The sequence below is a fragment of the Corvus hawaiiensis genome, chromosome 3 (genome assembly GCF_020740725.1).
Source record: "Corvus hawaiiensis isolate bCorHaw1 chromosome 3, bCorHaw1.pri.cur, whole genome shotgun sequence".
NCBI classification, from domain to species: domain Eukaryota; kingdom Metazoa; phylum Chordata; class Aves; order Passeriformes; family Corvidae; genus Corvus; species Corvus hawaiiensis.
In genome coordinates this window covers 85,935,376-85,962,779 of record NC_063215.1, presented here as the reverse complement: position 1 = coordinate 85,962,779, position 27,404 = coordinate 85,935,376, and the positions used below count along the sequence as shown (strand labels likewise).

Here is a 27,404-nt window from a genome sequence, read left to right as displayed (position 1 = left end):
TTTAATCTTATCTGTCTCATTATCACCCTGACATTTGCTTTGGCTTTGAGTTTAATTACCTCTTGAATTGAACAAAGGTACAGATAGGGCTGAGATAATAAGAAGCCAGTAAAGCTGATGGATATAGGAAATAGGGCCTCCCTGAAGGTGTTAGTCCATGCAAGCTGACCCCCAGTTATGAGAAAGAAAAGCTGATAAGGGAGAAAGCAATTAATCAATCATTCAGGAAACCCGGGGATGTGTAAAGAGGTGTCTGATGTTTGCATCTTACCTGCCACCTGGGCTGGTACAAATACAGCAGACCCCATTCAGATAAATACCTGTGCATCAGAGCACAACCAAGCAAACAAAGGGAAGCTCTGGGGTAAAAAAAAAAGAGATGGAATAAACAAGGGAAATAAATATATTACCATGAAAGTCAGTACTCAGAGTAGAAAACTGCACAATAGAAAGGGTACATTATCAGTCACCAGAAGCAGAGATCAAGACCTCCATGGTGCCCCAGGTGCTCTGTACACAAAGTAATTAAGTCTCAGTTTCAGAAAGACTTCAGTCCAACTAGACAAAGATGGGGAGGGGAAAGCAGGAACAAACACTTGTCTACCATCGTGTGTGAGCAGCAAGGACTAGGAACGGGATTAAGAGATTGTGCTTTCTGAGTGCTACATGAATAAAAGCTGGATCAGGCTTATAGCCACATAAAGCATATCTGTATCACTGGCCTCTTATGGGGGCCCTGCTGTTCTAGGACAATTTTATTCCATATTTTGGAGGCTTCCTGACCCAACAGGACACAACCCCCAGTTTTTCAGGAGCTCTTCCTTCTCAGTCTGTTTCTGGACTGGGTTCCTGCTGGCTGAACAGAAGGGATGGGGACTGGGAGCTACACAGTAGAAGGTGGCATAGTTCAAAAAATACTTGGAACTGAATGTCCGAGCCTGTTTTGAAACAGGCTGAGTCTATTACTCTGAGATACTATCCATGTGTACAATGTTTCCACTATGATCTGCGCATGAAACAAGGTTATGGTGCCCATTCAAAAACCACACCTGAATGAGAAAATGTAATTTTGAGACTGCACCGTGGAAAAATCCTGCTGACATTTTTGCTTTGACTTTATCAGGCAAATGAAAGAGAAACACAATCTTGTCAAAATAAAACATTAATTTAATTTTGATTTCATCAGCTTGACCCATGTTACAGCATGCTTTGGAGTCAAAACAGTAAGACTATTATGCCATGACCCGTCATAATATTATGGCATGGAAACCTAATAGACAAAACTCAAAGACTTTTATATAGTGTGATAAAAGTCAAAACAAACGTTTCAATAAGCTGGAAATACTTGTGCCTTCTTTGAAAACACTGTGAGAACCAACACCTTGTCACTGACCATATCGAGGGTATCGGAGCACCACTTTCCCAGGGAGCGGCACTCAGTGGCCAGCAATAACCAGGTCTGACTGGCACAGGTCTCCAATGGCTCCACAGGGAATAAGAAAGGTGGAGACACAGTTCTTGCTGGTCTGTGTCTCCTCACATTGATTCCCCAGAGACACATCACATGCACAGCCCTTCCTTTTCACACCCAAGAGACAGATACATATCAGAAGAGTTTCAAATGGGGCAGTAAATCTTGGGCAGGGCTTTGCTCACCTGCTTTGCTGTAACAGTCCAAGATATTTATATTTTTTAGGGAATATTTGTCAGAGGCCAGAGCTACTGATAGAAGTTTCTGTTACCTCTTCTGGGCTGAGGAACTATGGACCCTATTACCACTGCAGGGCCACAAGCACAACTGAAAGAGAGAACAGAAGAACCTGCTGATTCAAGTCCCTGCTAAAGCCCATTCCTCTCCCACACAGCTGTGGAGTTTGGTCTTACGGGCACGAGGTTGTATGCCATCACCTGGCTGGCAGGGATATCTCAATGGCCTCCTCTTGTGCAAGGACCTGTGCAGAAATGCTGTAAAAAGTTCATGATTTCAAACAATTTACAGTGCCATGATTTGACCATCATGCAGCCTTCCAAAAGCTGAAGTCTTTTGCTTGTGGACTTGTTACATGGCAGAGGATGGGTAAGACTAACAGGAAATAGAAATGCAGAAAGCAGCAGCAGAGATGTTCTCTTGCAGGAATAATGGTATGTGTTGGACAGGGATCTCAGCAGACAGTATGACTCTGAACTACCAGAAACAATGGCTTGTTTCCCTCTAGAAACCATAGTAAAGGGTGAGTTTTAAGGAAGGACCAGTATAATTGTCCCCCAGATAAATCCCCTTTTGCCATGCAGCTGAGGTAGGAAAAACCGCAATGCCCTGAGCACGAGTCGAGACGATACCTGCTTGTGGGAGGTGTTACAAGATTGTGAGTCTTTGGGTAATTCTGCCTTACCGACCTAAACCCAGCATTTTTGGTTATATTTTTTGCAATGGATTAGGACTCCTCTTTCTGAAACAGTATCTGGAAAACAGGAACGGATCATTAAGTGGGGACAGTTTAGAAGAACTCCATGCTGCTGAGAACTCACGATTGTTTCCAGCACATCAACTGAGTCTTGATAGCTCTTCCACATGGAAATAGAGAATGTGACAATCCAGTACAAGAGAAGCAACATGCAAAGTCTGCTTTTAAGATGGAATATCTTAAGCAAGGGGAGACAAAAGACAGGAAGAGACAAGAAAGTTTGCTGGAAGAGCTTTGTCATCTGCCAAGGATATTGGAATCCAAAGGTTCCAAAGACATGAAGGTCTCCAAGGGAACAGAAAAATCACTTCTGAGTGATTGCCATTTTACCTGGATCTGTTGGTCACTTCTACTTTTTGGGAGTATCAATGTGCCTGTAGAGCATGTGTGCCTTACCTTACTGAAGGATGTCCTAAAAGAGTGAAATCAGGATTGTCCCCTCTATTCTCTGAAGAATATTTTACAGCCTCCAAATCGAATCACTTGGGTTGTTGCCTGTTCCTGCTCATCTTATTTACTGGAAGCAACTCAGGAAGAGAGTGTAGGTTGGCTGAATTCCTCTGGCAGCAGCATCCCGTTGCCAGACGTCGTTTTCTGGGCTAGGACACTAGTGCCAGTGGTGACCGAGTTCAGTCCTCTTTCAACGTAGGAAGGGATCAGAGATCACTGGGAAACATGAATGGAAATGAGCTGATCTGCCTTGTAGGTCAGAAAGGAACTGGATGCCTTCTTGTCATCCCTTGCTATTTTCTAACACTGTCAAAAGTTATTAGGTACATGGGATCAGGCTAGTGGCTCATTTACCCCGCTAATTATTTTCTCCCTGGCAGGAAATACTTAGGGAAAGTGTATTAGGTATAGACTGAAAAGAGTCATCTTTCTATTCAAATATTCTTTGAGCTTTCAGCAAACAGGACCAAAGGGTTTTTCTGGGTTGAGCAATGCAGCAAGTGCCTTGTGGTTTCTACCCCCAACTGCATCCTGACCTCCTCCACACCTCCTGCACTCCGTGATATCCCATAGCAAGGTTCATCTCAGGCTGAGAGGACTCTTGTAGCATCCTGGGAGAGTGCTGAAGGCTGCAGAGCTCTGCCCTACAGAAACTGGTGGGACTCTGCTGTGGGGCCTCCACTGTGTCACCTCCCTGTGGGCAGAGCACCCTTCATTGCTGCCTTCATTCCCCTTGCATCACTGCAAGCAGGAGAGCTGTGGTGGGGGACATGGTCTCCTTACCTGTTTCTTCTCTCCAAGTCTGAGAGACACCAGCCATCCATCCTCACCCAACCTCAATAACTTGAGTTGTGTCTTTCATTAGGAGTACTGCTTTCCAGAGCCTTGGGTTTTTTCTTTGTTTGCCTGTCACGCTTTGTTTCTGATGCCTTGTGCTTAGCACAATAAAACAACACTAATAATAAAAAAGAGAATGAGACAATGCTCACAGAGCTCTGTCTTTTCTATCCCCTAGCTCCTTGAAGTGGTACCAGATGTTGTCCCACAGCAGCCTCCTGGCTGGTGTTTCTTGGCATTACTGACGTCTCTCACTCCAGCCTACTTCAGGAACAGCTCAACTGTCGGCTCTCAAGGAGCAGGTCTGGGATGTCTCTTCATTTCCACTGTGGAGGGAATGGCCTGGAGCAGCACTGTCAAGCACTCAAAAAAAAAAAAAATCCCCCCAAAAAAGGAGCAAGAAAATTAACAGGTAAAATATTTTAAATCATATGAGTAATAGAATGGAGAACTCTTCTGGAGCAGGAGGCAGTTTTGCCATAGCCCTTCTCAATCAGACTGAATTACACTTAAAAAGCATTTTATTACTAAAAGCTTGTACAGAGTTGCCACAGGTAAACCAAGGAAAAGGGCTCAGATTCAGTGCTTCAGGATGGATCCACAACCAACAACCAACAGCAGGTGGGTAGGAGACATTTGTAAAGGCTTCAGTGTATTATGAATAAGGCATTTCATAAAGGTATTGCTGAACCTTGAGCAGAAATGGGAGCCACGGTCTTCCCCGGTCTCATGAAGCAGCCCTTGATCGTGTGAGCTGCAGATTTATTGATAGTTGTAAGGGTATCCTTCTCCCCTGGTCACCTACCCTCTTTGAACAACACCAAGTGCTTCCTGCAGTGTAGCCATAATGTTCACATTCAGCTGAAGAAAATTTGGGTGAAAAGCTATGCATTTTATTTTGTCATTTTTTTATTTCCCTCCATTTTTGTTTTTCTGCATGTTGCTTGGCCTGGATGCTGCCTGGTTTGCAGATCGAGTAATGCTGCTCCAGGTTATGGAGGGTCCCGGAGAGATGTTCCCATTTATTGCCCTATTGTCCCAGGGATAAAGAAAGTGGGTGTTATTCATGAGTGCACTTAAAAGAGTCCGAGTGATTAGAACAAGCTCCATATCCAGCTACACTAAAATAGAACTTAGAGAACATTTTTCCTTCTAAAAGCCCTTAGTTCTGGTTTTAAGGTATAGTTTAAATTTGAGTACACTTTCTTGCAAGAAGTGAGACAGTTTCAGACCACCTTTGCAACACACAGCTGAAATTGTACTGCTGCAATGCAACCCGGATTTTACTCCCCTCCAGGTTTTCATCATAGTCTTTGGGATGGAAATTAGAGCCTGCAGCTCCTAGGCTTTCAACATGTTAACCCCAGGGAAAATAGATGCAGGGACCTGTGCACTGAAGACTGGCAGCAGAGCCCTGAGAAAGCCAAAGAGTAAGGCAGAAATGTGACTGGATGCAGCCCACAGAACAGTGAAACTGACTATCTATATCTATATCTATATCTATATCTATATTTATATCATCTATATCTATATCCATATCTATCTATATCATCTATATATCTATGAGTATTTGTAATGACTAGAGATGATAGTAAAGCACATACATGTGAGGGTATTTTAGGTAACAAGGAGGCTAATTTGCTAAACCAGATACTCTAGTGTGCAGGCAGGAGCTCCTTGCCTCAGACACCTCCTGCCTTCCTGTCACTCACATACCAAGAAACACGAGTTATAAACAAGTTCAGTTGCTACGGCTCATGCTTCCTTCTCCCTCTGGAGTGATCCATGCTCCTTGACATGGTTCCAAGTGCCCTTCTGCCTCCGGCTACCCTGGCACTTGGAGCAGTCTGTCAAGGTCACCTCCTCGCTGCTGGGCCAGACAGTGTGAGTGCTTGCAGCCGTCCTCCTCATTCTGCGCATGCTGACCATCCCCTGGCAGGTCAGGCATCTGCCAAGTCAAGAAGATCTTAGCTCAGCTGAGCCGGCCTCTCTCTGTCTGGATTCCTCTTGCATCTCTTGTTTCTGGTCTCCTTCCTCCTCTCTTCCTCCGGCCGAGATGCCCCTTAGTCTGCCTAGGAACAGCAGAAGGTGACATCGCTGTTGGTCAAATATAAACCCAGAGCTGTTGCCTGGAGGCACTCTCTACTGCATGCTCTTGGAAGCAGCACTTTACAGTGTGCTGCCCTGTACTCGGTCAAGCAGAGCTGAGGAGAAGACCAGTGCAAGAGCAGCTTTAGCAGTACCAGTCATAGACACTGTAAGGTGCTCTTTGCTTTGCCACATTCTGTTGCCAAAAGTTGAATTCAGCTGTGGGAAACATGTCAGCATTTATCCTGCTTGACTGAAAAACTGAGCTAAGAGAACATTGTCTCTGATTACAGACAATTACACATTGTTGCTTCGGTTTGGTTTTTCAAACTGCCTTTCAGCTCCCACAGCAAGTTTCGAAGGGGCCAGTACCAGCTTTCGTTGGACTTACAGATATGGGCAGAAAAAACAGGCAAGCAGTCAAGCACCCCTCAGGAGGACATATATGGACAAAAGTTCACTTGTTTTTCCCCACCCATAACATCTGATCCAGTAAAAGCTGTTGTTCTCCCCATGTCTCCTCCCTCAGTTATGTCCAAAACCTACCACAACACCACGACAGTTCCCAATTCCCAAGAGATACCCAAAGTCTGCAGTGCCAGAGCAAGTCTCTTACCCTTTTGCAGGATTGCTGGATCTGCCTTGGGTTTGGGCAGGACACCTTGCACACAGACTCACAGCTGGCCTGGGGAGAGGTTTCCCAGGACAAAGGAGCACTTTGAGAAATAGCCAGAAAACCAGGAGCCCACATCCATCTTATCCACACATGGAATCAAGCCACCCCAAAATCTGTGTACTGATGCTGCTCTTCCCTGCCCCAGGCTGATACAGAGCATCTAAAAGCACACATGGGTAATGCCTTTGGAGTTGGTCTTGCTTTTGCTTGGTGTCTCTCCTGGTTTAGTTGTCTCTGGGGAACCTACAAACAGCCTCATACCACGCAAAGACTGGATAGAGCCACCTGTACTAATCTATCCCTGACTCCTTAGTGTGCTGTTGAAAGGTCAGCAGCCAAGGAATGAAAGGTGATGGGATAAAGCTCTTCCAGAGGTCTCTCCACCCATATGTGCTGAATCAATCATCACCTCTTGGTTAAATCAACCACTTTTGGTGCTACCTCTAAAAACCCTTCGAAAACCAAGGTACACTGTTCTCTATTCTTCTGGCCCCATCAGCATCCTGTTCCAGCACAGCCTTCCATCTGTATGGGCAACAGCACCTTACCAAGGTTAGTCACCAAGCCACGACCCTTGTCCCTCATGTCAACTGTTTGTTTCTACACCAAGACACACAAGTGGTTCAGACCTGCATGTACTGGCAAAGACAGTCTGGAGCTGACTCTGTCTGTACAGACTCCAGAAGCCCATGGGGCAAGGCACATGAACATGGACATGATGGGAAAACAAGCGGGCTGCTCTGTCCATGGCCCTGAGCTTGCAGGCTGCTCAGAGCACTGTGCTGCATCAAGCAGGCAGAAACACAGAACCCTTCTCTCCTCACTGCCCAGAGACATCCTCACTGCCCCGCTGACTCAGCCACCCTCCCCACCCCGCCTGCCCAGGGGTGCCCAGCCAGAGCTGCACATCAAGCCGTGCAAAAAGCTGCCTCGATGCCTATGGCTTTGTGCAGTGCCTGGGCTTGGAGCCCCCTGAGCAGCTGAGGCTCCCCTGCTATTCACGTCTCCTGTGAGAAGGGGCGAGGTAGGGGGTGACGCGTTGGACCCCATGAACTGCATCCCAGCCTGCGCATCAGGCTGCACTTCTTGCTCTTTCATGTCCATCCCAAATACAGCATCCTTCCCACTAAATTATAATGTAGTAGGAGAGGACGTGACCAATTTAAAAGAAATATAAATTTACATTTGACGTTTATGCCTGAATTGCACTCTTGTTACAGAATTGGCTCAGTGACTCTCAGTGCAGAGCTGGTCTTTGTATTTTCCAGTTTCACTTGTTAGGTTGAAAAGAAAGGGAAAAAAAACCATAGTGAAATTCCTCTATCTTTCTTATTTAGAAGGCAGCTAAAATGCTCCAGACTTTCTGTATCCATTCTCCTACTGAAGTCAGAAGGTGTTGTTCTTTCTTTCTGGTCTTTCATAGGTCATACTCCCAAATGATCAAGTGAGGAGGAAATTGTTCCCCACTGGTAATTGTCTCTTGCATTGCCTTGAAGTGAGCGTGGAGCCAGACAAGGCGTAGGATGTCTTCAGTGATTCTTCTGAGAGTTTTTTCCTACCTTAGAGAGCCCTTTCTGTCTGTGAGTAAGACCACAAGCCCTGCAGCCTCCTCCCAAAAACACCTCAGAAAACATGCTTAGAACTGTCTTTTGGAAAGGGAAATTTTGCATCCTTTGTGGACTTTCATTTTTATCAACCACACCATTCATTATTTGCACAAACAAGAAAAATAGCTCTCCCACCAGCAAACCTGTTTGGTTTTTTTCCAAATGCTCAGCTCAAAATGGGCAAAACAATATGCAGGCTTTTTTTAATGTAAGAAAAATATATAGCTCAAAGGCTGAGGCTCTTTGTTAAGAACAGTTTTAAAAAAGGACTGTTCTAAAGGTACAAAAATAGATTATTATAATTGGAAGTGCCTGCAAGGGCCTAAGTATAGCAGGTTTTATTACATCTCCACTACCAGGTACTTAGGTGCTTCTCAGAACCTGCCATTAGCCAGGTCTGTTGAACGAGGCACACAATTATTTTTTTTATGAAAATGCTGGCACAAGTTCACACGCAAGGAAGGTGCTGAGACTTTGATCCTGAGCGCCAGGCAGATCCTTGAAAATGTCACAGAATGATTCATGTGCCCAAGAAAAGGGAGATCTGCTGAAGAAAAGCAGGTGTGAGGCTGCCTCTAGCCAGGCTTTGGCCGGTGGAGTGGAGCCATAAGGCTGGGGGTGCTGGGAGAAGAGCTCAGCAGAGTGGGATGCTCAGCTGCAGCTGTGGGGCAGAGATCAGCTAGCTAAAACTTGCCCAGCCTCGGCACCGACTTCCCCCTTCATGCAATAAACAGGACATTTTTTCTTTTAGGTGTGAGAGCCTCATTTCAAGAGGAGACCAGGTGATTCAGGACAGAAAGTGTCCACATGTGGAGCATGGAAAAAGGAGGAAGAAAAGACAACTTATTTGATCTGGCTGTTTTAGTATGGATGGTGTGCTTGAATAGGTGGTAGGGTGCCAGAACAGAAGGGATGACAGTGTTGCCACTGTGCATAAATACTTTGGGCCCAGAACATAAAGGCCAGCTTTTTCAAAGGGGGGGTCTAAAGTTAGGAACCTAAATCTGTCCAGGAGCACCGTTAGACTCCCTTAAGAAGCCTGGAGAGCCTCAGTGCTTGTGGAGAACCAAGACACTGATGTAAGTGACTGGAAATTTCTGCCCCTACTTGGGTGCCTAATCCTGCTGGGGGGCTCTGCCAAAAATTCCAGCACCACTACCTGTGTTTGAGCATCCAGATAGGATGAAGCTTAGCTGAGGGGGAAGTAAAGTGGAGCTCGTTCTCGCTTTGAAGAGACACTGCTTCTAAATCTGCCTCTTTGGGGTGGAGGCTGCCTGGAGTATAAATCAATGGCCACACTGCATATGTATGTTGTAAATAAGCTTTGGAGAGCATCCAAGGCAAGCAGCTTCCTGGCTGAGGCGCCAGGAGTTGAACCCAGCCTCTGCGAAGTCTAAAGCGTGAGATAAGATAGCTTGGGTTAAAAAGCTAACGATCTGTAGCTGGGGGCTGCAATGACCCGTAGCTTCCCCCATTTGGCCATTCAGGCTTAGCAACATTTCCTCACTAGTTTTGGGGACAGCTGTGTCTTTAAGAGGCTCCAGCCTGAACCAGTTGGAAAAAGGGTTGAAAATGCCAGATCTCTGACAAATTCACTGAACACCTCTGAGTCCTTCTTTGCAGTCAGCTCGACAGCCACCAACAAAGCACTTAAAATTAGCTCCCAGCACCGCAGAGATGTCCCTGTAGGCAGAGGAGGGGACATCATGGGCACTGAGTTTTCTGCAGAAGCTGGGTTTGGAGAACACTGCCACCCCCACCACGGGGTTCATGGCTCCCTCGGGGCCCCTCTTTTGTTTAGCAATGCTGCATCAAACTGGATGTGCAGCACAGTCCAAGGAGCTTCACACAGGTCAGTCTGCTCCTCGGGGCAGCTCTGGCAGAGGACAGCATGAGGGAAAATGATGCAATTCTGTACCAATAAAGGAAATGAAAAAAAACCCCAAAACAACATCAGAAATCACACAACCAAAAGCTGAAGCTCAGTTCTGTAACTCTGTCCTCTAAATGCATCTGTATTTAACATTGTTAAAGAGGGAAACATGTTTCAGACAGCTAAGAGTAGCAGAGCTGCCCTAGTCCTCTGTCTGGGACTTGCCACTGCAAAAAGAGAGCATTTCTTCCCTTATGGTCTCATGATTACTTAGCCTGCAGTGTAGCCACCATAAAACATCCCCTCCAGGTAGGGGAGTTAAATATATTACTCTTCTCCAGCTTTCCTGCCGTGCTTTGCAAGTGCCATGCTCAGTGGCCACTGCTTCGTGCCGGATGTGCATTCCCAATTCCTCACACCTTCCAGAGCTCCAGTGGGATTTCCCCTGGGAGTCCCAGGACCCTTCACCGGACATACCTACAAGGTGTTCAGCAAGGAGTGGCGAAGGCCATCCCAGGGGCTGCTGGGGCCACATTTAGGCCTGGGATGCAGAACTGAAGGGCACCACCTCTGCCGGCTGGGAAGAGCTCAAGGAGGAGCAAGTGCTGGCGCCGCTCGCCGGGCCCTGGCTGTGAGCAGCAGACGTCTGTGGCCTCTGGATGCCTCTTAACATATTCCAGTGCCCTCAAGACAAGGTAAATTGGTGGTTGAGGCAAAACTCAGTTTTGTGTGCAGTTATACTGCCCTCCCTGAATTCTTGGTCAACCAATTTTTGTTTGTTTGTGTTACATACTCATTTCCCTTCCCACTTTAAAGGCCATTTTATGCTGGCAGAAGGTGCCATGCTGGCAGCTCTGGTTGACCCAAGAGTTAAATTTAAGCCCAAAACCAGGTAGAATGTTAGCAGTGGCTCTTTTTGCCTCTTGCCTACCCTGATGGTGGCCCCAGGCTCTGCCCTTCCCAAGCCGGCGCAGAGGGAGTCCATCCAAGTGGCTGTTTGCCCTGAAGCCTGTCTGCCAGCATCCATGCCAGGCAGAACCAGCAGCAGAGTTTGCATCACCATGGGCAGCTGCCTACCAGGGTCCAGCAAGGTGAGGAACCCCATCCTGCCAGGACACAAACCGAGTGCAAAGAGCAGTACACAGTACTGAACACCGTATTTCTCCAAATGTTGACCAAGTCCCACAGGTACTGGTGTCCTTCCTGCCCCATAGGACAATCCAGAAACCTTGATTGTAGGGAGCAGTGAGGTATCTGCCTTTTCATCCCTAATGCAGGCTGTCTCAGGCACTGAAGCAAATTTCTGTGAAGCTTTCAGCAGCTTTCCCACTTTTTTTGATTCAACCATTGCTACTGTATCTTCAACCATTTGCATTAATTCCACTGACATGAGAAATTCAGCCTGCTAAGCGAGGGGTGAGTGGGACTCACTGCTGCAAATAACTGTGTACTAGTGTTCCTCTTCTCGACATTACATATTTTTTTGGTTTTCATATTTTTTGAGTATGCCCTTTTCCCTGTGTTCTGCCTCAGGATAAAGCCTTCTAGGACCTTGCCTGCATCTATTAATTAAGCTTCTCTCTCAAGCTACATCTATCCACGACTTTGTACTCTGCCCAGGCACTGAGCAAGCATGCTCAAGATCTGTCTGTGTGCAGAGTTGAATGGAAGCTGTTTTAAAGGAGTTATCACCTTGAAAAACCCAAGCTTGGGTTACTTTAGGGTCAGTGCTATCCTATGGTGTCTGATCAGTTCAGAGTTCAGACAGTGTATCAGTATCTGGCTGCAAAACACCTCATAGGCATGCCCATAGCCCCAGGACTAACCTAAGAGTAGTCATTTGCCTAACTCCTTCACACTTTTTTTTCTCTGCCAGCTTTTTGCCAGTAATGTTTGACAATCCCTTAGTAAATCATCTGAATCACTTTAGCTACCAGTTTGCTGCCTCATTTGGAGGCACTCTGGCAGACCGACAAGGTCCAGCTTCCCCTAGTGAAGATTGGGTTCGTTGGAGCCCACCCTGTTGCAATCACTTAGACAAATAATAGTTCTGGTGTTCATTAGTTGCCTGTTGACCCCATGGCCTTTACGCAGGATGCACTCATCTAGTTCCCACAGTTCATCTCCTGCACCGCACCCGTTGCTTGAAAGCAGCAGGTAAAGCCATTTTCACATCTTCAGCCCCCTGGTTCCACAACTGGCTCCCCACAGTAGAGACACAGAGGTCTCAGCTCCCATCAAGAGGTGACAAAGTGCTCACATTTTTGAAATCACCTGAAATGCAAATGGAGAATGCGAGCTCTTCTGGAACCGAGGGCGAGTGTGGGAGAGGGGAATGCTATTCATTGTGATACTGGTGGAGGAAAGCACAAGCAGTCTTGGACCGTGCCCAGCTGCTTGCCCGAGGCAGGATGGAAACTTGCCACAGAAGCACTGACACCTCCTCGGCGTTAAACGAGGTTGCGCGTCCTCCTGGGAGCTGTGCTCTGCTAGGTGCTCTTGATAGGAGCTCAGCCACTAATTTGCCCCAGAGTGGTTCAGATATTTCGGCCTAGCCCCTGGTGAAATATTTACTATGCCTTCTTATCACTTCCCTAGAAGCTTTAGTTGGAGCTAACTGATGCATTAATTCCTTTGGGATCTAACTCGAGTTTTCTCTGCAAGGTCCTGGAACACATCCAACATCATTAAGAAAAAAAGCCTTCCTTTCTCAGTCAATTCTTTTAGGCAGAATTTCACCTGAAACCTGGACTCCATCTGGCACTGAGATGGCTGCATGCAGACACTCTCCTCTCTCCTGATGATGGCTGCAACTGTTGCTTTCTAGGCAGGCAAAAGTATCCCCTAATGAGCTAATTATCACATCTCCAGGGGCAGTATAATAATTAATGAGCTTAAGCAGAGGAAGGAAGAGCCAAGTTAGGGACTGGGGATTGCTTTCTGGTGCTAAAGGTGTGAGGCAGCAGTACACAGTGCCTGGGAAGACGGTAAGGTGTATTTAAGGGGAGGTGATGCGCATACCTGTACGGGGCAGGTGAGCCCAAGCTGCAGGGTCAGCAGCACTAGGTGGGCTTTCAGGTTCCTGATTTGCTGTGGTGCTGCCCTCCTGCACCCCACTCTTACCACAAACACTTTCCACCAACTCATTGCTTCCCATTATCCCTCTAACACGTTCCTGTTCATCCTTTCTAAATTTATGTGTTTTGGTCTTTACAGTACCTCTTGCTGGAGTAATGTCTGTGTTTTGCCCATCTGTTCTTGTTCTTCATATCCTCATATGCCAGGATGGAAAGATGCTTATGGTGCAGCTGAGAATGGATTTTTTTGTTAGTGCTTCCCAAGCTTTACTATGTCTCTCCTGTAATTTCAGCTTGACACTCCAAAGGGTTCAGCAAGGTGCTGTCAATGCTGGATCTCATCCAGTCATGCAAACAAGCAAGCCTTCACTCAGGATTATCACCAAGAAATTCCTTCCTAGGATAAATGAATGGCTGATGATGTTGAACAGATATAGCCTGCCATTGTCTCCTGGTGTTTGGTAACTATCAGAAAGTTTTCTATTTCATTTAAATAGAATTTCTTATGAAAAAGCCCTTGTAAGCCAAAGCATTAGACAAAGGCCACATTCAGCTCCTCCAAAATGTACATGAAAATGGAATTAACATCCCATATGTTATATACAGTACCTGTGCAGCAGAGTGGCTCCCTGGCGGGCCAAGGCAGAACAATGTCATTGTCTGTTCTCCACAGACCCTCTCCGAAATTGTCACCTATGTGACAGGAGCTTTCCACACAACATTCACCAGAGGACAGATCAGCTGTGGCACAGGGCACAAGCTGACTCTGGAAAGCCCTCACTCCAGTGGTGGGCCACACTGTGTGAACCCAGTTCATAAAAACTCCGAGATGATGTCTGAAAGCTCTATTTGTGCCCTAAAATGATGCATTATTATCTCCGTACCTGGCTCCCAGGACCTCACTTCACTCTCCCTCTTTCAGCCAGAATGAAGGTCATTGATTTCTCTGTGCTTAAGTGTGCATGTCCCCACCCCCAACAGACCTGCACACACCTAACAGCAGTATGGATGATCAAAGTGCCCATCCCGTTACTCCTCTGGGATCATAAGGAAGCAGAAGGGCAGATGAGCATAATGTCTGCACTATTTGAACTGAACCAGAAGTGAAACATGCACCAGAAATGAGACTCCAGGCAGCAGTCAGGCAACCCTTCAGTGGTTGGGAGGGTCAGGAGGTAGGGTGGAAGCAGGAGGGAGAGCAGAAGTCCTCTCTGTGTCCTTCCTGGCTGAACACTTGGGGTCTTCTCAGGTGGTGAGGCACCACTTTTCCTTCACCTCCTTGTTCTCCTGCTCTAGCAGCCTAACCAAAGGGTGAGGTGGGGGTAGTGGTGGGCTAGAGTAGGGTGGCAGAGTGGAGAGGACAAGGGGGCAGGGCTGCCCATTATTTCTCTCCAGGGCTCTTTGCCTCCAGGTCCTTGCTCTTCATCAGGGCACTGCCTGTCATGTCTTTGCTCACCCCTGTGTTTTGTTGTTCGCTTTTTATTACAAGCCCTGCATTCATGTGCATCTACCCTAAAAAGGATTGGCACATAACTGTACTAACACACAACCCAGGCAGCTGTGCTCCCCAGGCTGCCTGCTCTGGGAAGCGAGCAGTCTGGCCTTGAGACATATCTCACAGGTGAGTAAACAAAGGGAGGATGAGCCAGACAGGAGAGCAGGGGCTGGGGAGAGGAGAGAGAGGCAAACACCTCAGCCAAGACACAGCAGCCTCAGCAACTAGAGGTGGAAACCACAACCTGGAGTCATCTCCTTTGAGCAAGTCTTATCCAGGAGCACCCCACACCCCGACTGACTGGGATTTATCTGGTAGTGCTCCCATGTCCTTCACTACCCTAGGTTTTTCCAGGAGCTGTCTCAGGTGACCATCATCCATTGACAGGAGCTTGGATCAGGAGGAGCCATCACCAGAATGCATCTTATTTTCCATGCAGGGTTTGAGGCACCAGCTTAGAGGTTGTTTGTCCACCAGGCTATTTGCCAGAGGAATCTGGCCCTGGTAAAATAACCCCAGGGATCTACCATTCCTGCCATCACCTGCTAGCAAGGACCCAATCATAAAGTACCTATTCGTAGACAATGGTGTCAGTGTTTGGCAAATCCCGCTGTTTGTCACTGCATCCATGTGCCTACCACCCACCAGGGTCCCATCAGGTCCCTTGTTCTGAAAAGGCAGCATTTGAAAAGCAAAACAAACCCCGAACATTACTTACCACAGCAGACTTTTTCAGAAAACATTTCTTCATTCAGATTAAAAGCCATTTTTCATTGGAGGTTTTTGTTTGTTTTTTTAAGGTGTTTGTAAAAATAGATGTCGCCCATTACAGTGGCAACATAGGAGTGAAATCTGCTTTCAGGATTAAGCTATTTGCAAGCAGGGGCATGGAACAGACAAGGAACAATTTCTACTTCCCCCTGTGTTACGTCTTTTCCTACAACTGGGCAAGGGAGGTGTGAAGCAATTTGAAATGACTTTCTCCTGGAATATCAAACAATTTCTAGGCTTTGAAGACTGGATGTCTGGCCTTGATAAGTATTTATAGGACTGATTGACCATGGTAGTGTTCTCAGAGGAGTTCTTTGTGCAGGAGTCTGTGCAGAGATTTTCTGGGGATTCAGCAGCAGCATAGGAAAATAATATTTTCCCAAGTAGAAACTACACCAGCTGTGGTGGGGTATGCTTCAGAAAATACCATGAAAGTGAGAATGCAACTGTGGAAAACAGGAAGCTTGGGAGAGCTCAGATTTTGGGGCTGATAGGGAAACTGTGTGGAGGAAACAGAGAGGCTGGGGAACGTTTGCTGTCTCTAGGTCTAACACTTTTGTTTGGTAAAGAGGGACTGGGTTTGGAAACTTTTCTGTTTGTGGAGAGAAAATTATTCTTGCCTGCGGAATGGATAAGAATCCAAACAAACAAGGCTTATCCAAACCTTGCAGTAATGTTTGATATTCACCATCCTTTTGAGGAACTAAATTTAATCTCTGGCTTGTTTCATCCAGATAAAGCTGGCGTTCCTACTGTACCAGAAAATAAGCTTGCCTCCCTGTCTTGATTTTCTTTTCTCTCTGTTTGTAATGCTTTAGCTGAGTATGTTTGAGACAGGACACATTTTAAAATGCAAACAGAAGACAGGCCTCCCAATTCCAGTGAAAGTCTGTGCAAGTTATGTACCTATCACAAAATTTTGTGCTTAAAAGCTCTTCTCTCTATAAATAGTAAAGCATCCTTTGTGTTACTTTTGCGTGAAAGATCCTTCCTCTAGCTCTTTGTCAGCTGAATGAGGACAAGACACCATTGAAGCTGTTTGGGAAGATATAATCCCTGGATTGTCAGGTCCCAATTGTGACACAAAGCAGTATTTGGGTCATTGAGACAAAATATAACACAAACCTCTCAATGTAAGTAAAAAAAGTTGCATTTAGGTAAAAGAATGAAAGAAAAGTACCATACTCTGGAAATGTTTTCTGGAAGACAGCCACCTCTTCTGGTTCCTTTCAGGACCTTCTAGTGTGCCACAAAGAAGAAATACCAGCTTCACTTATTTTATTCCAGGTGATTAAAAGTCAAATATATGTACACAAAAAAAAGACATGTATGCACTTTAAAATTTATTTTGTCCTGAATACTGGGCTTAGGTGGTGTAAATCCACATGGCCACATCTTTCACAAGGAAGCTTTGCTATCACTTAAGGTAACACCCCACTTCTGCACATAGCCCACTCTCTAAGAAAATTTTGTGATTGTCCTTTTGGGATCCCTCTCAGCTGTTAAATGTACTGGTGGTATATAGCAGTCATAATTCCTCAGAGCTGTGGTACTCCTTGGTCAGCCTCCTGTTTTTCCAGCTAGGGACAGAACAAAATGATCTGCTGAGCAACACCTTCCTACTTCCAGCATTAGGAGTCCCAGTTCCTAGGTGCCAGCCTCTTTTCCCAGCCTGCAGCCCCATTTCTGCTTAAAAGCCTTGCTTCTACAGTTGGAATTTTGCCAGCTGGGTGCACTCTTGCAAACTACCTTGGGGTCAAGACCTTTGGTTTAGGAACAGCTGTGTTAGGTGTCAGAGGCTTTGTACCCCCTCCCAAAACATACTTTTCCAGTCCTTCCCATCTCAACTCTTGCAGTTTACATCAGCACCAGAACTGTCAGCTCCTTTTAGTAATTCTCCAAAATTTGTGGTTTGCTTGCATATCGTGTCATGGGGTTTTACATGATAATTCCACCAAGAATCACAAAACCATCATTTTCCTCCGTTTGAAGATGGAAGAGCTGAGTTTAACTTCCCTGACCCATTCTCTATTCTCTAATCTCTCTCCTGTGCCTGTTGTAATGGTCTTTTCTGTATTTTTCTATTTGCCTGCACAGTTTCCCCTGATGAGCAGCAATAAGTAATTTATAAATATACATTTATATATTTACATATTTCAAAAACATAGAAGTGATCTAGCCTCTCAAGAAAAGCCACACACACAACTTTTTTTGGCTCCATTTTTACTCAACTTTGTCTCGGTTGTAGTTAGTGGTTTGGCAGATCTTTGCGTATTTTTGGATCAAACACTCACGCCAGGGAACACAAAGGGTCCTGGTATGAAATTCAGAGGAAGACCTCAAAGAGGGGTATTTATTTTTTGTTAAAAATAGTTCAGCTCATCTCTATCTATTGAAATTGGCAAAAGAGTGGGTATGATTTTCATTTTTTTGCAATGCTTCATTTTAAACATTTGATAAAAATAGTCAATAACAAAAAAGCCAGTTTATTTTTACTGCAATGCAAATTTTTTCTCTGCTGTTCAAGTCCTAGATGACAAATATAGGCCATGAGGATAGCATGCTAAGAGGAAAAGTAGAAGGCTTTTCCTTCTAATTTCCACTGAACTGAGCATGTAACTAAAAGCCTGGCAAGCTCTTCATCTGGTATCTTCTGTCCTTCTCCTATCCATAAACCATCTCCAGTCCCAACTTTATATCTATTTCCTCATGTTTGTGCTGGTAACCTTCACAATTACTCTGTGTTTCTCTCAGGAAGGCCTATCTTTGAAAGAGGCTTTTGCATGCGCAGTAGATACCATCCCATCAAAGTGCGTAACCTAAAACATTGTTTAAAAAGGGCATTTCTCAAATTGTTAATGTCCTTCTAGATCCTATTTTTCTCCACTTAATGTCTTGCTTCTGAAAGCTTTGGCCTATTATAAGAATCCCATGAAGCGTATGGTACAGAAAGCTGTCTGTGGCAAACAGGAGTTATGCTCCATGTGCTCTTCATCAAGGCTTCCTCATCCATGGGCAAAGTGGGAGGTTAAACCTCCTGGGTACTGGCATCAGCTGCCGAAAAGTACTTAGGCCCCACCAAAGAACCACATGGTCACACACACTTACAACTCTTAGGGACGAAGACTGCTACCCAGCATGAGGTGGTGTTTTAGAGTGGTGTCTAGGTTTTAGGGCATCCATATCTGACCTCGAATCTGTAGGAAGTTAGCAGTTCTGTCAGGAACATCTAAGGAAACTTGAGCTCTGCAGTCAGCTGTAACCAGGAGCAGCAGCCTGTCAGAGGACTGTGAAGGGTTGAGCTATAGGGGACCATGCAAGATTGTGCGTCGTGCTGTACAAACACAGCAGAACAAAAGTTAATCCTTGCCCTGGAGAGTTTTGATGAGAGAAGAAAGGATTCTTTGCAAAAAAAGGCCTCACCCCAGACACTGAAGTGTACAGTAATGAGTCATCTGGTCAAATGTTGCAGTGGTACCTGAGAAAGAGGTGGTTTCTAAGGACTGTGGCAAAGCCCCTCCTGGCACAGAACATTCAGAGTGGTCAAACTGCTTTGAAGCAGACCTTACGCTGAAAAGTTAGAACTTAATGTGTTTTTTTCTCCTAGCAGTCTGCTGTATGCAGCATTTTGTGCCATGACCAGCACATTAGCACTGTTCTGGTGAGTGTGGAGGACATCAGGAAATCACTGTGTGTATTTTTAGGCCACTTGAGTTCTGGCAGTATATACCCTGGGATTTCAACTCAGTCAACTCCCAGCTATATCATCTTAAGCTATGCTGAATGAAATGGATATACTCTTCCATTTGATACTTTCCACAATAAAGCCAGGGAATTTCTCATAAATCACATCCTAGCTGGAGCAAACTGTAAGGTTGGGGAAGGGATAATGGCAACAATTTTGATTTATTTTTCTTCATCCAGCGTACATTTCTGATCTTCACAAAAGGACTTAGAAACTACAAAAAACTTTCCATAACGTAATGCAATCACCCAGAAACCAGACAAATGAAAACCACAAGTTCAGCAGAGAGTCCTTGCCTTTCTCCACTGTGCAGAAGGTTGTTTCTTTTTCCCAGGAAGCATGTTCAAGATTTGACCATGCACATGCCACAAAGGGAAGATCACATTTCCTTCCCAGGTTGCTTTTGTTAATAATAATTATAAGCCAACATTTAGCCTTGGAGTCACATGTCTACTGGTGAGAGACGGGCTCTGTCTTTAATTCTGGTCCTCCTCTCCCATTATTGTTTCATTGACTACTCTTGACTTTGTAGTGTGGCTGGAAGCCAAAAATGAGTGGGAGAATTGTAATGGCAAAACTGGTGGGGCAGGTTTCCCTGGCCAATGTTTCAACTGGCAGAAAAGAAATAAATAAAATAATGCCATTTATCAACAGCCAGGATCCAGGTCCTCCTAGGGTCGCTGTATACATATGTTGCAGCTTGAAGACAAGGGCCTTGAAGATCTATTCAAACTTGGAAGTGCAATTACATTTCAATAGTCTTACTCCACACCTGAGGTTAGCCCAGTCTTACATGGCCTCCAGAATCACCAGAAAATGCCCAACTGAAACAAACTTATCTTTCAAATCTGGCTTTTATTTTTTTTCAAATCAGGTCTTCATATCACATCTTCAGATGCCACTGATTTAGCAGAACAGTGGAAGAAAATCTCCAGGAAGGACTTTTTGACATGAAGGTGTTACTGTCATGTTACATTCTGGGCAGGAGAGCCAGAATGGAACAGAGAAAATTCCCTCATGATCCGATCTTGTTGCCACTACCCAAGGGACGATATTCTCAGGCAATATGGATGGGCCCTTCAGATCACAATTATTTAAATATATGAGCTGGGCTTCTGTCCCAGCAGTCCTAGTGACCCATCCTTAACACGATTCACTACATTCCTGTCACACAGAGGGACTAGGTTCTGCAAGGAAAGGATGCAGAAACGCAATGTGTGGGCACCATGACCATTATTGGTTATTCCACTATGGATAGCAAAACTGCTCCACAAAAGGCAAATACAGGATCTCTTGTGCTGAAACTTCAAAGAAAGCTCTGAACTATCCCACTCTCTGCTGGAGACAGGCAGCAGACATCCCAAGTCATCTAATGGCTTACTCCAAGGATGGACTGGGTTTCAGGGTAAGGATTTTTCCCCTGATTTGTCTGAGGACGTCTGAATCTGGGTCATAAAATGACCAGAGACAGAGACAAGAAACCAGCCCTGCTGGCTGAGATCAGAGAGATCCAGCAGATACTCACCCCCTTCCCCTATGGATGGCATCCCACATCTAGTGCTGGGTGGGCAGAGAGGAGGGATCACCATTAAGTCAAACTGGGTATGGACATTACAGATCCCAGGAGAGGCAGAAGTCCAGTGAAGAGTGTAATGATACAGCTTTTAACAAATGGTTCAGGAAACAATTCTGATTTTAAACAAACACTCCAGCCTGACCAGACTGAACTGCTTCCAGCGCAGTCTGGCTCTCTTACAGTCTGGAAATCACACCTCCTTAAAGGGGAATGGAGCCGCTTACCCGAAAATGAACTTACCTAAACTTTCTTTGGAAATGTGAGGTTCTCATAACACTAACCAATAATCCTAGTAAATGCTTCAGGGTGTTTCAATCAGATTAACATAGGGTGCTAGCCTAGCTGTCCATGTGCCATTCAAAACTACAAGTGACAGTCTCTGGATTCAGGAAGAGTTACATCCTTTATGCATTTCACATATGACCTGATATTGACAGAGAAGAGAAACTGATCAGTGACCAGTTTAGTGGTTGCTTACATGCAAGTAATCATGATTTTGCGCAAACTTGCTAAGTTTGTGCAAAATAAATCCAAACTCAGCTACACGTGGATTGCATTAAGTGTGTGGATGCTTAGGACAAGTTACATGAACTGAGTCTGGTTAGAAGAAAGAATTTCAAACAGAAAAAAATAATAGCCAAGAACTTGTTCAGGGACATGCTGATGGTAACTGTGAAAAGAATGAAGAGGATTCTTGAACTCACCAAGGAAATCTAGTTGCGAAATGGATGAGGACATTGGCATGAAGAAAATGGGGTGGGAAGTCATATCCCTAGAGAAAATAACAGGGATAACAGTACAATAGGTACCAGATTGTGCATTCTTTCAGCAAGTCACACTGGTGACTATAAATGGGGAAATTCCTGATTTAACATCATGTGAAGAAGCACAGACAACAGAAGATTTGAGGAACCTTTGGAACAGAGCCAAAGAAGAGCAAGGTTCACATAACCTACCGACAATCCCTTTAGCCCCATCAGTGACAGAACACAAGGATCAACTAACTACTGTTTAGCTGAGGGAGGTGACATTGAAGGCCTGGGTTTTGAGGGGCACTAGGTCACATCCCCTGTATAAACAGGATGACAGGCGTATTGCTGGTGAGGAGCGAGAATTAATCTTCCTAGCCTGAATCTAGCAGCAGTCAAGGCATTACACAATGCAAGAACTGGGGGTTAAGGAACTACAAACAAGCTTGGCATGTTGCAAAATGATTTAATCATGTGACAAAGAATGTGAACAGAAGAGGTTTTCCATTTGATTTTATGTAGCCATTAGTCGTCTGGGTAGGAGGCAAGAAGAATTGGAAATTCTCATTAGTGAGAAGAAATGTGATACAATCAGCATTACTCAAATCTGCTGGTGTCAATTTGCATGATCGGAATGTTAAAATAACTGGTTATGAACTGCTTAGGAAAGATAGAGTCCGTGAAAATGGACTGTGTGAATCATGCCGTAAAAGCAGGCCATAGAATAGGAATTACTCCACAGTCTCCATGAGAAATGCAAGGAAAGAAAGACGATCCTCCAGGGGACTTCCGTACACTGTAAGCTCCAAACAGCCACTGAGAAAGCGCCCTGATTTGGGGGAAACTATAGTCTCTTTTGTAGCACAAGGGGCCATCATGTTGTAACCTTTCTGGACTTTGTTCTGACAAAGATGAATTAATTACTGGGCTGAAAGCTGACAGTTGTCTAGGGAACAGTGAGTATGACCTGATTATATTCAATATGGGCAAATAAGGGGATGTCCTTAACAGTTACATGTGCACCACGACTTCAAAAGAGCTGATTTTTCAAACTCAAAGAAAATCAGGAATTAACTAGATTGTGAAGAGTAACTCAGACAGGAAAAAACTGAATAAAAGTAGATATGCCCAGGAAAATTGTATTTAGATGACAAATATCTGCAAGCCTACAAAAAAAGAACTAGCACAAGATTAGTCAAAAGCTTTGTGGTAAGGTTGAGGACAGTAATATGGAAAAAATAGAATTTTCAGTAAACAGATGAGAAAAGAATAGCTTTTTCAAACTTCCAAATTTTAAAACTGAAAGTTTAAAATGGTAAGAGTATCTGGAGGAAAATACATGGCCAGTAGGACCCAAGGCAACAGAAGGATGTTTTCAAAAGGGCATTCCGAACAAAGGAAACTGCAGCAACCACCCAGGCTCATTACTGGAAGAAGATAGCAAAAGCAGGAGTGATAACATGAAGAACCAGAAGCAGTTCAGTAAATATTCCTGTCTTCGGAAGTTAAATGTCTCTTATAGACAAAGCATTTGCAAACCAGAAGACCAAATAATCTGCATTCAGGAATCACAAAATTGTTAGCTGAGGCCTGTTGGGATTAATTTTGAAACCATCTTGTGAAATGTGAGAGTCCAGAAAATGGAAGGAACATTAGCACAATGCCAGTTCAAACAGGGCAATCTGGATGAGCAAGGTAACTGCAGATAACTTACCTGAACCGCAGTCCAAGCAAAATGGAAAAACTGACATGGGACTCAACTGATAAAGCATAAAAGGACAACAAAAAGCAATTAATTCCTATAACATGGCTTTGTGGAAAGTATGTCTCATTGAATAAATATAGTAGTGCTCTTCTGATGAGTTCACAGGTATGGCCAGTAAAGTCAACTATTGCATGATAGTCCCTGATGAGGTGTCTCCCTTAGCACCATGTAACAGTCTGATGACAAATTAGCATAACCAAACATCAGGAAAGCGCAGGTGAAATGGCATGAAGGACAAAGTGACTGACAGATTTAAAGCAGCTGTCAGCAGAGAGCTCTTGCTGAAGGAGGATGTATCACTGGTGAGAGTGGTAGTCAACGTTTTTGTCAATGAGCCGGAAGCTTGAAATTACCACTGGTAATCATTTGTTAATGACACAAAGATTGGCAGATGGGTAAATAGTGTGGAAAGCATGGCAATCACACTGCCTGACTCTATCACTTGATAAATTAGGCCCTTCAAGCAACACATGTTTAGTGAAGCAAATGCTAATATGTTCATCTAGAGAGCACAAGCTGCTCATAACAGCCTGGAGATGACATTCTGGCAAGGGATGATTCTGAAAATGGTTAAAGGTGAGAAGAGGACAACTGAATGTCCTCAGTCAAGGGCTCTCTTATGGCTAATACAATCCCTTAAGATATAAAAAGACTCATAGAAGGTGATCTTTCTGTGGCTCTGCTTAAAAAATGTCAGAATGCTGCAGTCAGTTTTGCTTGCAGTTTTTAGAAGATGCTTAAACCTTGAGGGAGGGTGCTTGTAAAAGAATCACATAGAGGTCTTTATGGGTGTAGAAAATTTCCTTATATAGTATGACTTAGAAAATCAATGCTGCAGGGGTCTGCAGGTTTCTTGAGGCCTTGTCTGCCCCTGGTTTGAAAACCTCTGGTAATCTCCAGTTCTTTACCTCCCCCACGACAAAAGCTTTATGTCCAGACAGAAAATGCCCTTGCTGCAACTTGCAGCATTGCTTCTCATTCTGCTGTTGTGACCCTCCATGAGAAGTCTGTCTCCACCAGCCATTAGAGAGCAGAAAACAGCAAGCAACTCCCTTTCAGCTTTCCCCTCTTCAAGCTGAGTGATCCCAGTCCCCTCAACCTCTCCTCACACACCGTATATGTCCCAGATATTTCAATGGTCCTCTGCTGGACTCTCGCCAGTTTGCCAGTATCTTTCTTATAGAGCTCCATTTGTTTTGCCTATCTAAAGCCAGAGTGAGAGAAGATTTAAAGACACGAGGCCTCTGTAAACCATAAGGAAAGGAAGATCAAGGAACCGAAAGCTGAAGCCAGATAAATTGGATTACATTGTGGGTGCCTAGCTACTAAGCAGCCAGTGCAGGTTCTGGATTGTCTGTGTCTTGATATCTTCAAGTCAAGGCCAGATGCTTCTCTGGACATGATTCTTCAGTCTAACAGCACAATCATTCCTGGGCTTAAGGCAAGGCTAACAAGATGTAAAATTGTGAGTTGACGATACGTGAACTGCAGGACTCAGCTTTCCCCAAACTATGAATTGTTTTCAGAATAGCGCATTCAAGGCCCCAACAAATGTAAATGCACAAAAACCAACCAACCAACCAATCATGGGAGAAATAAGAGAAGCAAAGAAGAAAGCAAATATACAGTATATTGGATAAGAGAAAGAAGTTTGTAATAGTGAATGCCCCGGACTGAGTTTTGCCTGGTGGGACACCCACTGCGCTTCAGACTTGTGTTTCAGGGGGTTTTCTTGGCCTCTCAGAAGAAGATCCTGCAGCTGAACATCCTTTGTCGCTAAGGACCAGCTGCCCAAGTCATTCCAGTTCCATAAAAGTACTATCTTCTCTAATCAGAAGTGTATGATTGACTGGAGGCCACAGTTGGTCTTTTCAGGGATGTATAATAGATGGAAGTACACGGAGGTATGCTTTGCACACAGATTTTGAACACCATTAGTCTTCGTTCAAAAGTTAAAGACGGAATATTCAGTGCTCAGAAGACAACTTCCTAAAAGGAGTACCTTCCTTTGCTGCTCACCCACGGAGCCATGAAGGGAATACCTGTCAGTTTAGGATATAATCTCAGATTTAGGAGATTTATAGGCTCAGTCAGTGGAAGGAAGAGTTGATGTGATTCACCTAAGCTTCTGTGATGCATTTGGCTTGGTATCCCACAGTATTTTTATTAAGGAAATACCTAATATAAGGCACCCTTAAAAGGATTAACAGCCAAATAATAGGTAGGGTTTGGAGTGTCATTCTAAAGGGGGTTCTGTTTCTCACCTATTTCCTGAGAATTCTTTCAGATACCAGCCCTAAACCCTCTGCTATTTAACATTTTTATTGATAGCCTGGAAGGAGACGTAAGTCCATTAATAATAAAGTCTCACCCATCCTTAGAGAGGTGTGACATTTGTTCTAGGCATGACAAATTACTATCTTAAAAAGCCTATACTTCTCCAAAGCTTAGAGGCAAGCCAGAAAACTGGGTCAGACCAGATGTTTAAATTTAGGTAGCTGATTATGCTAGATGGATCTCGCACTTAGACATTGAGCTGACGCTTATGGTGAGCTGCACAAAAAAAATTTTGATTGATGTCTTTAGAGGAAAAGAAATGTGACCATTATCCACTAGGGTGAAAAGCCTGTGAAGACAAAGTGAGATCCTATATTTGGCATAGAAAGAGTCAAACCAGAAGTAAGGCAGCAGTCAGCTAGCAACTGGGGCAATGGGCTGAGATTGTCATGGATTCTCCTCCGTGGAAAATTTTTTAACCAGGGCTGTCTGCTGTCTAAAAGCTCCTTTGCAATCTAAGCATGCAAATTCAAGGTTGCTCAGTAGCCTGTGGCATGTATGCATTAAAACGAAATTATCCCCTTCTGCCCTTAAAATCCTGCGTGTCTTTTCTATGTCACACCTGCATGCTATGAAGATCTTGGGGCCAGAAAGGATCTCCTTCTTCTGCACTTTTTGCTGAAGAGGTAAGAGTGCGACTGCTGGCTGTTCCTCGTGACCTGGCAGGCAAAGTCAATTCATGAAGAGGGCATCTTTTTATCTAGTCACAGTGACTAGAAACAGACGTGGCTGTATGAACACACCAATTTGACATTGTCTGTAGTATGATTTTCTGTCTGAGATTTTTGAGATGAAGTTGCACCTTTGTCTGGCAGATTGCTGTCTGGGAAAAGGGAACCGGAGGCTTCATCAAACTGTAGAGCAACAATCACCCAGGCCAAAATTCAGGCTGTAGGCATGGTAGGAGGAAGCCAGGCATTTTGTATCGAAGTTTAGAGCTCTTCTAATTGATTCCCTGGCCTTGTATTTCCTACTCAACAAACAGGAAGTGTCTCTAAGAACTCCTCCAGTGAAGGCTCACTACAAGGATTTGGTACAACTCTCCAAGAGAAAGATTGAGCCTTACTGGAGTTTTGCTTAGCAAATCACTTGCTTGTGTGAGAGAATACGGACTGAGCCATAGCTTGCACGAGTTTTGCTTTCTTGTACATTGTGCTTGTGGCTTTTGGTCCTTTTTCACCTTAGTGACAGGTGCTTTTCAAAAGCCAGGATGTTAGTTTTAGGATGTGAGGAGGTGTCCCATAGTCATAGTATGTCTGATGCAGCCACAGAGGGCACATGTTCCTGACAGAGAAGGCGACAGTTGTCTGGCCACCAAACACTAGGCTTGATGACCAGAAAGAGGCTATTATGCTCCAGCACTCTGGCGAGGCCCCCCCACCCCCTTCCCAGGGCTATCATTCCAAGCTGCAATCTGAATTTCCCCTGCCAGGGTGGTTGCTGAACCAGCCCTTATCTCAGAGACACTCTGGTATGCTGCAGAATCAAATACATCAGAGGAATTCAATCAGCCAGAACAATAGGTTTGTATTGCTGGCTTGAACCTGTGTGTTAGGAAGCAGTGATCCATACACAGTATTGTGGAGATTCACGCAAGGAAACCAGTACCTGGTGGTTTACACACAACAGAACGAGCTACACACATCTTTTGTTTCCCACTTCATGGTAAAATTCAATCTGCCTTCTGTGAGAACAAGCACATGCATTCTTACTTTGTCATGGCCACTCCACTAGGCAGTTCAGTAGGACAAATTTGGAACAGCAATAGCTGGAAAATACCTATTATATCCTGAACTTGCACAAAACCATAAGCTTTCACTGCAAAGAGGTGACTTTGTTCTCCCCTCAATCTGGTTTTGATGTTCTCTTTCTCCTCCCTTTTATGCAAAGCTC

General features: G+C 44.7%; 1 long non-coding RNA gene across 1 annotated transcript in view; it reads left to right on the top strand.

Moving 5' to 3' along the window:
- LOC125322322 overlaps positions 1–10,013 on the top strand; it is a 48,745-nt gene extending 38,732 nt beyond the window's left edge. Inside the window, exons 5-7 of the long non-coding RNA XR_007201952.1 lie at positions 3,931–4,164; positions 7,940–8,096; positions 8,875–10,013. This is a non-coding gene — a long non-coding RNA (uncharacterized LOC125322322). The remainder of the gene's footprint in view (positions 1–3,930; positions 4,165–7,939; positions 8,097–8,874) is intronic.
- The last annotated feature ends 17,391 nt before the right edge of the window (positions 10,014–27,404 follow it).